The sequence below is a fragment of the Lycium barbarum genome, chromosome 1 (genome assembly GCF_019175385.1).
Source record: "Lycium barbarum isolate Lr01 chromosome 1, ASM1917538v2, whole genome shotgun sequence".
Lineage (NCBI taxonomy): Eukaryota > Viridiplantae > Streptophyta > Magnoliopsida > Solanales > Solanaceae > Lycium > Lycium barbarum.
This window is the reverse complement of record NC_083337.1, coordinates 10,035,353-10,045,467: the sequence shown is the minus strand read 5'-3', so window position 1 is coordinate 10,045,467 and position 10,115 is coordinate 10,035,353. Positions and strand designations below refer to the sequence as shown.

The 10,115-nt window shown below is 34.6% G+C and overlaps 1 long non-coding RNA gene across 2 annotated transcripts; it reads right to left on the bottom strand.

Moving 5' to 3' along the window:
• Positions 1 to 1,560: 1,560 nt before the first annotated feature.
• LOC132631630 (uncharacterized) lies at positions 1,561 to 6,267 on the bottom strand. 2 transcript variants are annotated; one of them, XR_009578944.1, is made up of 8 exons: positions 5,949 to 6,263; positions 5,401 to 5,532; positions 5,106 to 5,183; positions 4,813 to 4,917; positions 3,823 to 3,936; positions 3,077 to 3,131; positions 2,851 to 2,989; positions 1,561 to 1,945 (listed from the first exon to the last, which is right to left on the bottom strand). It is a non-coding gene; the product is annotated as an uncharacterized LOC132631630 (long non-coding RNA). The 2 variants fall into 2 exon arrangements; XR_009578945.1 differs by lacking the exon at positions 1,561 to 1,945 and adding an exon at positions 1,956 to 2,511 and having other exon boundaries at positions 5,949 to 6,267.
• Positions 6,268 to 10,115: the final 3,848 nt, after the last annotated feature.

Genomic DNA, 10,115 nt, shown 5'->3' with positions numbered 1-10,115 from the left:
GATCAGATCGACGGAGCGTCGATCTGCTCCGTCGAATTGGTCAAATTTCCAGTGAACAATGCACAATCGACGGTTCAAAGGACGAACCGTCGATCTGCTCCGTCGAATTGGTCAAATTTCCAGTGAACAATGCACAATCGACGGTTCAAAGGACGAACCGTCGATCAGATCGACGAACCGTCGATCTTCCCGTCGAAGTCACCCATTTTCCAGCGAAGACAGGCTTCAGTAAAATGGGCATAACTCTTTGCAAAGATGTTCGTTTGACCTCCATAATATACCGTTGGAAAGCTATTTCAAAGGGCTACAACTTTAATCAAGGATGTTTTCCCAAATTCCAAATTAATAATGGGGTTATAATCGTTGGAAGTATGACCTTCTATAAACTCTCTTGCAAACATGCTCCGTAGAGTGATTTTCAACTTTGCTTTGCCCAAAGACATTTCTTATGACTTAATTGGTTTTCAAAACACTTCCTATAACCCTCATATTGGTTCCATTATATTATCATCTTATGAGTCAAACTTTCGTCCGAAGTTACGAGGTGTTACATAAACAATATCTACCTTTACTGTTTTTCCATAGTAAAAATACAGGGTCTACGCAAAAGCTACTGGGTTCGCCGAACCCCTCCTTTAATACTGTAGCTCCGCCCCTGCGTGCACCACATGGCCCAAGTCCAAAAGAATGATGTTTTAAGATATTCTTAAATTTGTACTTTTACCTATTCAAAATGAGAACGTCTTTGCTCTTAATTTGTAACATTTTCATTTAGTGTAAGTTTAGATCTCTTCCTAAGATACATTTTGTTAAAATTATAGTGTAATACAGTTTTCATAATCATAAATTTAAATTGAATAAATTTCTCCTAAAAGATAAAATGCAATATAAACTTGTACAATATTAAATTTAGTATTTACAATTATTTTTAATACATTGCTCAAAAATTTGGATGCAATAGCTTATTCAACTGTTCTCTAAGCTTTGTGAAATGTTAGACAATTTATAATTGTATGATTTTTTGAAGTACTCAATAAAGAAATACCACAAAGCTGGATATAAGTTATGCAAGGCAAAGAGATAGACAAGTATTGACTCATCTAAAGAAGCTGCAAATGAAAATGTAAGAAAATTTAGCCCACATTGTCAAAAAGTGATAGTTGTAAAAGCTTGCAATTGCAACTTGTGGCGTGGAAATTGAGGTAGGCCCCAATTTAGCAAATTCATATACACGTGTCCAAAGATTATCAAAGATATCAAAGGCAGAACATGAAATGACCAAACTGCCTAGCCTAAGCAGACATGTTGGCGGTCTGGTGGCTGCTTAGGCTATTCGCATTTCTTAGTAAGTATAATAACTAGATAAGTAATGGCCCGTGCCCAACATTGCTATTCCCTCTATCTCATATTACTTGGCCACATTGCCCATAATTTATACTTTCTATCAAACATGATACAAAATTAATTTTAAATTTAATGCTGGAATATCTCAACTTATACCATGTACCAAATAGAAGTAGGAGTATCAACATAACTTAATATATACATCTTTCGTGTTGGTTCAGACATCCACCAATCATAAACATTTGCATTTGCGTGACCTGGAAAAATGCAGGCTGAAATTGTATTCCATACATCTCTTGAGGCGTTCTTTAATTTTTTGTTCATTCAGTTTATGATATACTTCTTTTAGATTTAGAGGCATCACCCATTTGAATCTAAACAATATTAGGACATTCACCATAGCTAACACAAATTCAATTATTTCACTGAATGACTTCTTCAGCTTCCACTAAGGCACATATAGCATCTTGAGCATAAACTTTCAACACCATGTTGAAGGCTTGGTTGAGTTGGTCACTGCAATCCACTCTAATAATTGTTGAAGGCGCTTTACTCTTTCAAATCCACCTCCAATTTCGAGTTTCGGATGTGCTAATACTCCCTGATAAGAAAGAAACCATTACAATATTTATAAATCAAACCTGAAAATATAGCTTATACTTGTTTAGTTTCAACGTTATACTCTTTAAAACAATTTTGATGCGATGGAGAGCAAATCTGATGAGTTTCATAAAACAAAAGATACTCTACAATAAGACCAGAAAGCTAAGATGAAATAATGTGAAGACAACAAAGTATGAACTTAAACTGATTGTTGTTCATCTTTCCTTCTAAGGCCCTTCTTATCTATACTCAAATGCTTAGTTCAAGAAGACAATACGCGGACTCCTATCTTATTGGTTCTTACTCCAATGGGAAATCCAGTTACCCTTAAGGCGGCCTAACCATTGAACCAAGATTCGGAGGTAGCAGACTTTGTTCAGTTGATGGAGATAATAATGTCACATGAGACTTGTGTGCAATGCTATTGAAAGCCTTCAAGACATCATTGCAGAAAGCTCGTAGCTCCACCTCAACACCATGCTTTGTCTCGAGACCATCCACATTTGAGAAGATACTGCAATGGTACAAGCATGTGATGTAGCTACTTTGCCTCCTGCAAAGTTCCTGAAAAATATTTTCGGCTTTTTGGTGGGCAAGATAACATAAAATGAAACGAAACATATAACACTCAATAGAAAGCTCCTCATTCGGGATTTAGTAAACAAAGAAACGGTGCTATGCGTAAAAGAACAACTCTTCCGTTAATGGGCAGCTGATGCAGGAAAATGGGCGATATATTAACTCAGTAGAACCTAAATCCAAAAGAACTTAATGTTGTCTTGAGCAAATATTTTAGTCTGAAAAATTAAGAAATGCAATGTTCACTTTCATTTTCAAGTAACAGAAAACTATTAAAGCAGGAAAAAGGCAAAGAGATAGGAGATGAGTGGCATATTCACTTACATGATTAAAATTGTATCAGTTTATCATATGAAATTGTACTGCAGTATCATATATTCTCAATCCGACACTTTAACTCTTTGTCGCTGATTAGCACCACTCTCACGTTCTTGTGTCGAAACCTGGATGAAATTTATGGAACCTTAAAATTGCAACCAGTGTTAGAGTTTAAAACAATAACAAATAGATCACCAATAAAATAGCTTTTGAACTATGTGAATGTGATTACCTTAATGGAGAATAGTCGGAGCGGCAAAGTACATTAGACGAAACCCCAACTTCTTCTGTCGAAAACAGGCCAAAAGTTTCACAAAGTGAACTGAGATGAATATCAAATTATGCTGAATTAAAATAGAGGGAGCTGTCTACCAAAAGAACATGAAATTAAAGAATATACCAAATCAAATAAAAAGAACATATCAAATCAGTTAAAAATTTGTTTAAGAGGGTGTTTGGATTAGCTTATTTGAGTGTTTATTGGCGTTTAAGCTCTTTTCTACTTTTGTGGTGTTTCGGGAAGATAAAAAGTATTTTTAAGCACTTACTCTTAAGCCAAAAAAGTACAAAAATAAGCCAAAGCCAAAAGTCGGGTACTCCCAACTTATGGATTTTAGCTTTTAGCTTATAAGCTACTTTTAAAAAGCCTATCCAAACACCCTCTAAATGCACAGACGCAGTATGATTTCATAGTTATTACAAAGATCTCATGAAACAGGATCCATATCATTCCCCACTCTATTTCGGTGATTCAAACCTTGCTGTCAGAGCAAAACAGTTTAAATTAGCTCCTACAAGCAATTTTCTTTGGCAAAATCACCCTTCCATTAACATGTAGCAGCTTAAAGGGACAACCCATTAACTTTTTACCTTGCAAACAGAATTCGTTAAGATTTAAGAACTTCTTTCGCTGCAATATTTCTGCCTAGATTAGCAAGAAAAGTAAATCACTCTGTAAAGCAGCAAGACAAATCTGACCTTCTTTTCTGTCACTTTTCGTCATCCTTGACATCCTCATCTTCATCTTCTTTGATAACATCTTCCTATCTTCCGATTCATCATCTTCAGCAGCCTCTCCAATAAACCATGACCCTATATGAAAAATTATTTTGTCCCGAATTTTTGAGCCACAAAAGCACAAAATATAACATCGTATTCGCTCTTCTAATTCAAACAACAGAAACTTAATTTGCTCGAACAAAGATCAAAGTAAAAGTAAATTAGTACTACAAGCTCCTTCATACAAAGAAGAAATTAGCTAACTCTCTATGTAGTTGTGTTTATTGCAGTGCATATTCTAAGACAAATTGAGGATATATATAAAAATATTTTTTTTCCCTATGAACACAAAATATTCCAACAATTAATCTACTCAGTGAAGAATCGAAAGTCGTCATTCGTTAGACAAGTCTTTCTCCCTGCTGGACCAGTAAACAAAAAAGGAGAAGCCAAAATTTGCAATAGCGAAGTAATTGTGTAATTGTATGTTAGTAGAATTGCAGGAATTCAATACAATTCGAGTAATTCTGTGCCAATACAGGAGTTATTCAGAGATAACTCGAGTTGATCAGCTATAGAAATGAAAGAGAGGAAATGGAATAGAAGTAGAATAGAATTTGTGTATTGTATTTTCATAGATGATTCCCATGTAGTGTATTACAATGCTTTATAGAGAATGGATTACTAATCTAAACTGAATCTAAGTCATAACCAACTAACTAACTTCTAACAACTTGCTCTAACTAACTTGTGTAACAGTAACTAACTTTCCTGCCAATAGCTAATTCAACTAACTACCAACTAACTTTTGGAATTCCACTGTAACTAACTCATTTCCAACTGCTTATACTAATTCATGTATCATTGTACTCTTTTATCTTTATTTTATTTTGGGGTGGGGGTGAGTTGTAGGGGAGGGGGAATAGGGAAGATAATCGCAAACACAGAAGTTGGGAGTTTAAAATTTACCTCCCAAATTATTAGATCTTTCTTAAAGCAAAGAGTACGTAGCAAACTTTATGAAGTAACACATTTGACTCGCCTTTTGCTATTCTCTTCCTTTGATATCTTTGCCTGCAAATATATTAAGTATTTATATAACTTAGGAAATAATCAAGATTATTAAGAAAATTAACAAAATTATCAACTACGACAAATTAACCACATTATTAACTACGACAAACAATTTAAAGATGCATTTTCAAAGCAATTATTCCTCTCAAGTCTCAACCGTAAGAATAACAATTTTACAAAAAACTTACTAAATAATGGCCTCACAAATCTGTCTTGACAAATTGGCAAAATATTCTGAAAGTGTAATAACTTCCTTCCTTTGCCACCTATAAAAGTCCACCACAGGAAATGTTTTTGAACCTTTACTGAAAAAGTTTTATAAAGGAACTTAAAGGAATCTGCTCAGTATAATGAAGCTTAATCTGATCTCCAGGATTGTGATATAAGATAAACTTCTAGCTCTTAATTTTATCCGTTGAAGATATACTTTGTCAGTCTAGCTTCGAAAAATAAGACATCAATTGGCACCATCAATAACAATACCTTTTGATTAACTTGCACATCTCATGCCAGGTTCACGAAGTTGTCATGTCATTACTTTCTGAGAAGCATTTTCATCCCCGTGTCACCACATAACCTTTGTGACAAACTTTGGACTCCAAGAGTCTTATACTCCTACACATTATCAGATATCTCATCTTGAGGTAAACATATTGATGCTGCTTAACTGACTTGTTCAGCTAGCAGACAAACTTAGAATCCTGTAAGTTGATATACTCAAAATCGAAAGTTAAACAAATGGAATTCGTATAAAAAGAACTAGTATAATGAAAGAACCTTAAAATTTCAAAGTACAATGCTCAGTGTAAGCATTGTGCCACTGGCCAATGCTTACACTGAGCATTTTCAATAAGGGGTATCTATGCCACCATCGAGAGCTATATCTTGGTAATTCACTCAAGTAGAAAGACATAATAGACTATGGATAAGAGCAAAGGAGATGAGAAGAGACCTAGGGTTTTCGAGCACAAGAAGTAGAAAGGAGGAGGAGAAATTATGGCACAGATAATCGGGAGAGAAAAGAACGCTACCTGAATTCAGCACTGATCGAAGAACCATGGGAGCTGTGCTCGGGCAAGAGAGATAAACGTAGAAGTAAAAAAGGAGTGCCATTGAGTTGCTTAGAAGTTTCTACAACTGTAATGAGCATGTATGGTAATATTAAGCTACATAGCTACTATGCAAAATATCTTAAATGCCATTATTATTAGCTGTAATTACAATACTAATGATTGATTCGAAGTCCTGCAACGTGAATTGAAGGAAACTTGAAACTGGGTTGAAAACATTGGAAAACCCTCCATTGAAGGGATGAACTGTTTAAAAGTGATCCAGGTGTGAAGTCTTTGAGAAACTCCCGAATTTTGGGAACTGTTTTGGAAAACTTGAAGAGCCGACAAGAGAGGAAGACATGTGAGGAAAGATCAAGAAGCCGACATATTTACCATTTACCCTTGCATATGAGCATAATTACAGGTTTGCCATTAGTCGTCCATCACTTGGCTCTTCTATATTTTACTCTATATTAGAAATGGCAGTTGGTGTGCTAACAAGGGCAATTTTGTAATAATGAATGTTCGTCCTAGGCATTTTAGTACTTCTATTATTGTACAGTCCTTTCATTTACCTTTGACACGTGTTAGACTTTTTTTTTTTTTTTTCCCTCCTGAGAGACACCCGTCTTCTATTTTGGTGTTTTAATTTCCGTTCTTGAATTCATTGTGGAATTCCTTTTGCTTTGATTTTCTGTGCTCTTGAGATACTGTGTTTATGACTAACAGTTAACGTTTTGATTTGGAATTTTTCGTCTCCCTCTTCCCATTTCTTACGATACTTCTCAGCATAAGATCTGAGAGGACTTTAATGGGTTAATTGTTTTTGGATTATTTTCCCCTTCTCCTTCATCCTCCATCACTGCTGGCCCCAAATAGAAGAAAAAGTTAAATTTACTAAAAGCTACTTCATGTGCCTTTGGCATTTTTGTTAATTTCTTTTGCACAGAGACTATTTATTTTCAATTTTGTAGCTATCAAAGGCACTGAGAAGACAATGAGAGTAGAGAAAGGCTCTTAGATCTTAGCTTATGTTAGTCACTATATGATCATCTCATTTCACCTGTTTACAGATTTACCGAGTCATATCTGGTGAGCAGTAAATCAAAAGTAGCTTCTTAATAGCAATTAATTTCCAATATGTTAACACAAGTTCTTTGAAACTCTGTAAACTTCTCCTTTAATGTTAACATATTTTTCTCTAGAGTAATTACGGATTGTACATGCTTTGGAAGTGTATACATCTCCGTCTGTACAATTTTACATTGTTAAGTGTTGAAAGTCCTATGTGACAGGAAACTTAGCTCCTTCATTTCACACTATACAGTCTAATGGTCTAGCAACTTTCTTCATGTGCACCAAATTCATTTATAGATTATTCCGGTAGAGATTTTCTCCTTTCTGTACATTCTCATTGTTAAGGCATGAAACAAGCTGAGGTATACTGGTGGTCACATTATTTTAGACTTTTGTCATTTTAGATCTCTTTGTTCAAGCTTGTGATTTAGGATTGAAATAAGAGTTCTACACGTAGACTGTGACAGAAAAGAAGTGTAGTCATGATGGAGGAGAATTAGACATAATCGTGCTAATTTAGATAATAAAGTGAATGGAACCCCCCCCCCCCCCCCCAACCCAAAACTCCTCCCAATAATGTTAGTATATTACATGCTAACATGGTTGCCCTTCATACGTGTCACATGTTTTGTTAAAGTCATCTAACAAATTCGACGATGGAGGAATATTGTTAAGGAGAAAGACGATCCTTGTGAAAAATCTGTGCTAGAGTAGAAACTAACTTCATCAAACATTCTTTTAATATCAGTTTGTCAGGCATACAACATACGTGTTAATATTCTTCTCTTAGTTCCTGCAAATCAAATCTATTCTTCCTGATCGAAAAGAAAAATTATACATATCTAATTCTGGCCGTATTGCTGGTTTTGCATCGTCTTCTTCATTTTTGCTATTGGCCCGTTATTTCCATCCAGTTCTATAACTGCTGGAGAGTTGACCAGGTTCTGATGAGCACGCTCTGCTAGGGGCTCTTTGCTTTTTGTATTAACAGAGCCACTCATGGTTATGGCCAAGTTTATCCCTCCACAAGGAATAGAACCATTTAGTCCTTGGTACACGATTTTTAGAAGCTACTTTTGATTTACTGCTCACCATGATTTGAAAATTCCCTTTATCAGAACCCGAAACATCTGTATACTGATGTTCTCGAAGGCCTCACTAACTGCAAGTAGGTAGTTTTATTTGAGTATCATTTTGATTGATACTTCCATATATAATATATAAGCTAATGTTTATTCATTTTTACAGGGTAATGGTCTCAATCCATCTCATTGTAATTGCAGGATGGTGAATTTGAGTTTGTTTTTTAAAAAAAAAAATTGAATTTGTTGCCTGGAAATTTACCACACTTTGCTCTATGTTCATGTGTTAGGTGTGGCTTGACTACATTAGATTTAAGATGCCACCAGATGGATGTCTTGATGGTGGGAGAGCTATGTAGGTGGAGTGCTGAATCTTGCCTTCTTTATATTTTCAGTTTGTTAAATAATAAGCTTTGTAATTTAACTCCACCTCCAGTGTATTGTAAACTCTCTACGCTGATTGATCTCAACTCTGTAGGCGCTTATGATTTAGGACCCATAAGGGAGAATAATTCTGTTACCATCTCATATTTCGTTTTTTACTTTCTTTTATCCATTTTATTTTCGTAACAACCTCGGCTCCCCTAACTGATAAACGGTTTTTCCGTTTCTTTGTTTTCATAACTCAACAGAGATAACTATTAATAATTTAAAATTATTTTTAAGTACTAAAATATTTTCTTAATTGGAATAGGAACTTTAAGCTAATTTTCATCAGAAAATGGCCAAATTAATCTTTAATGAAAAGTAATGGAAATTAAGTAATTTTATGGTTAAAGAAATTTGTTTAAGATTTCTTGCATTACCATTCTAAATTTGATGGCCTTATGTGAAATTAACCTCATCCCTAATATAAACTAAATGCATTAGTACTGTTATTTCTGAAACAAAATTTGACGATCGCTTTGTTTTTGTTTTGGCATATGATTGAAACTGAATGCATTTGATTTCTATGAATAATAAAAATAAATGGAGTACATATTTTTAGCTAGCAGTGTTCTTGTAGAAGTTCTCAATGGTCGATCAGTATTTTAAAAGCGAGAATGTGAGACAGACATGCATTTTACTTAATGTATATAAGCCGAATTGAAGGTAAGCCCCGATTGAGACATGAAGACAATAGAAAGTAATCACATTAAACTTCGGCTATATAATTTCAGGGGAAATACTTAAATGATATCCATCCTCATTATGTTCTCAATTATAAAATATACACCAGACTATGTCTTGCTTTTTGAGTTATTTTCAAACTTCAGATTTCTGGAGATGAATAAAAACTTTACCGTTCATTTTTAAGAATTGTCGGGTTCATGAGTGTCAATTAAGGATTTGAAACATGATGATTTGCACAAAAACTGTGGGATGAACCTCAAGTATTGAGCGATAGGTGCGTTTAGGACGTACAAACGGGTGTTCAAGTGTAGTCTTACAGAACCAAACGCGAGTCTTAGGGGCACTTACAAGTGCCTGCCGCAGGGGTGCTCCAGACGACTCGCAAAAAAAGCCTTTAAAAACAGATATCACAATCAGCAACTAGTCATTTTATTCATTTTACCATAACTTGCACTAGCCATTCGTATTTTACTCATTTTATTCATATTCCTACACGTTTAAACTCAGATCTTATCCATATAAAATATTACTTACCTGACCTACTAAAATTTGGTCAGATTGAATTGACAAAATATGAATAAGCTCACATATGTATATAGGTGGAAACGTATACATTTTGTATTCATTGTAAAATGAAAAGTCTAGTAAGTTAGATATCCTCATATATATACTTCTTCGTCATTATCTTTACTTCTTCTTCATATTTAGTTGTGAGTTGTAACATTTTCATGTATTAACTGACAGAGAAATAATAGGAATTCCTAAATAAAATGGACGATTTGTATTCCTACTTGTTTGTTTCGTATGAGTGGAATTTAGGGAAGAAACTAAATGAAAATAATTGTTACTCCCTCCATTCAGTTTAACTTTGCAC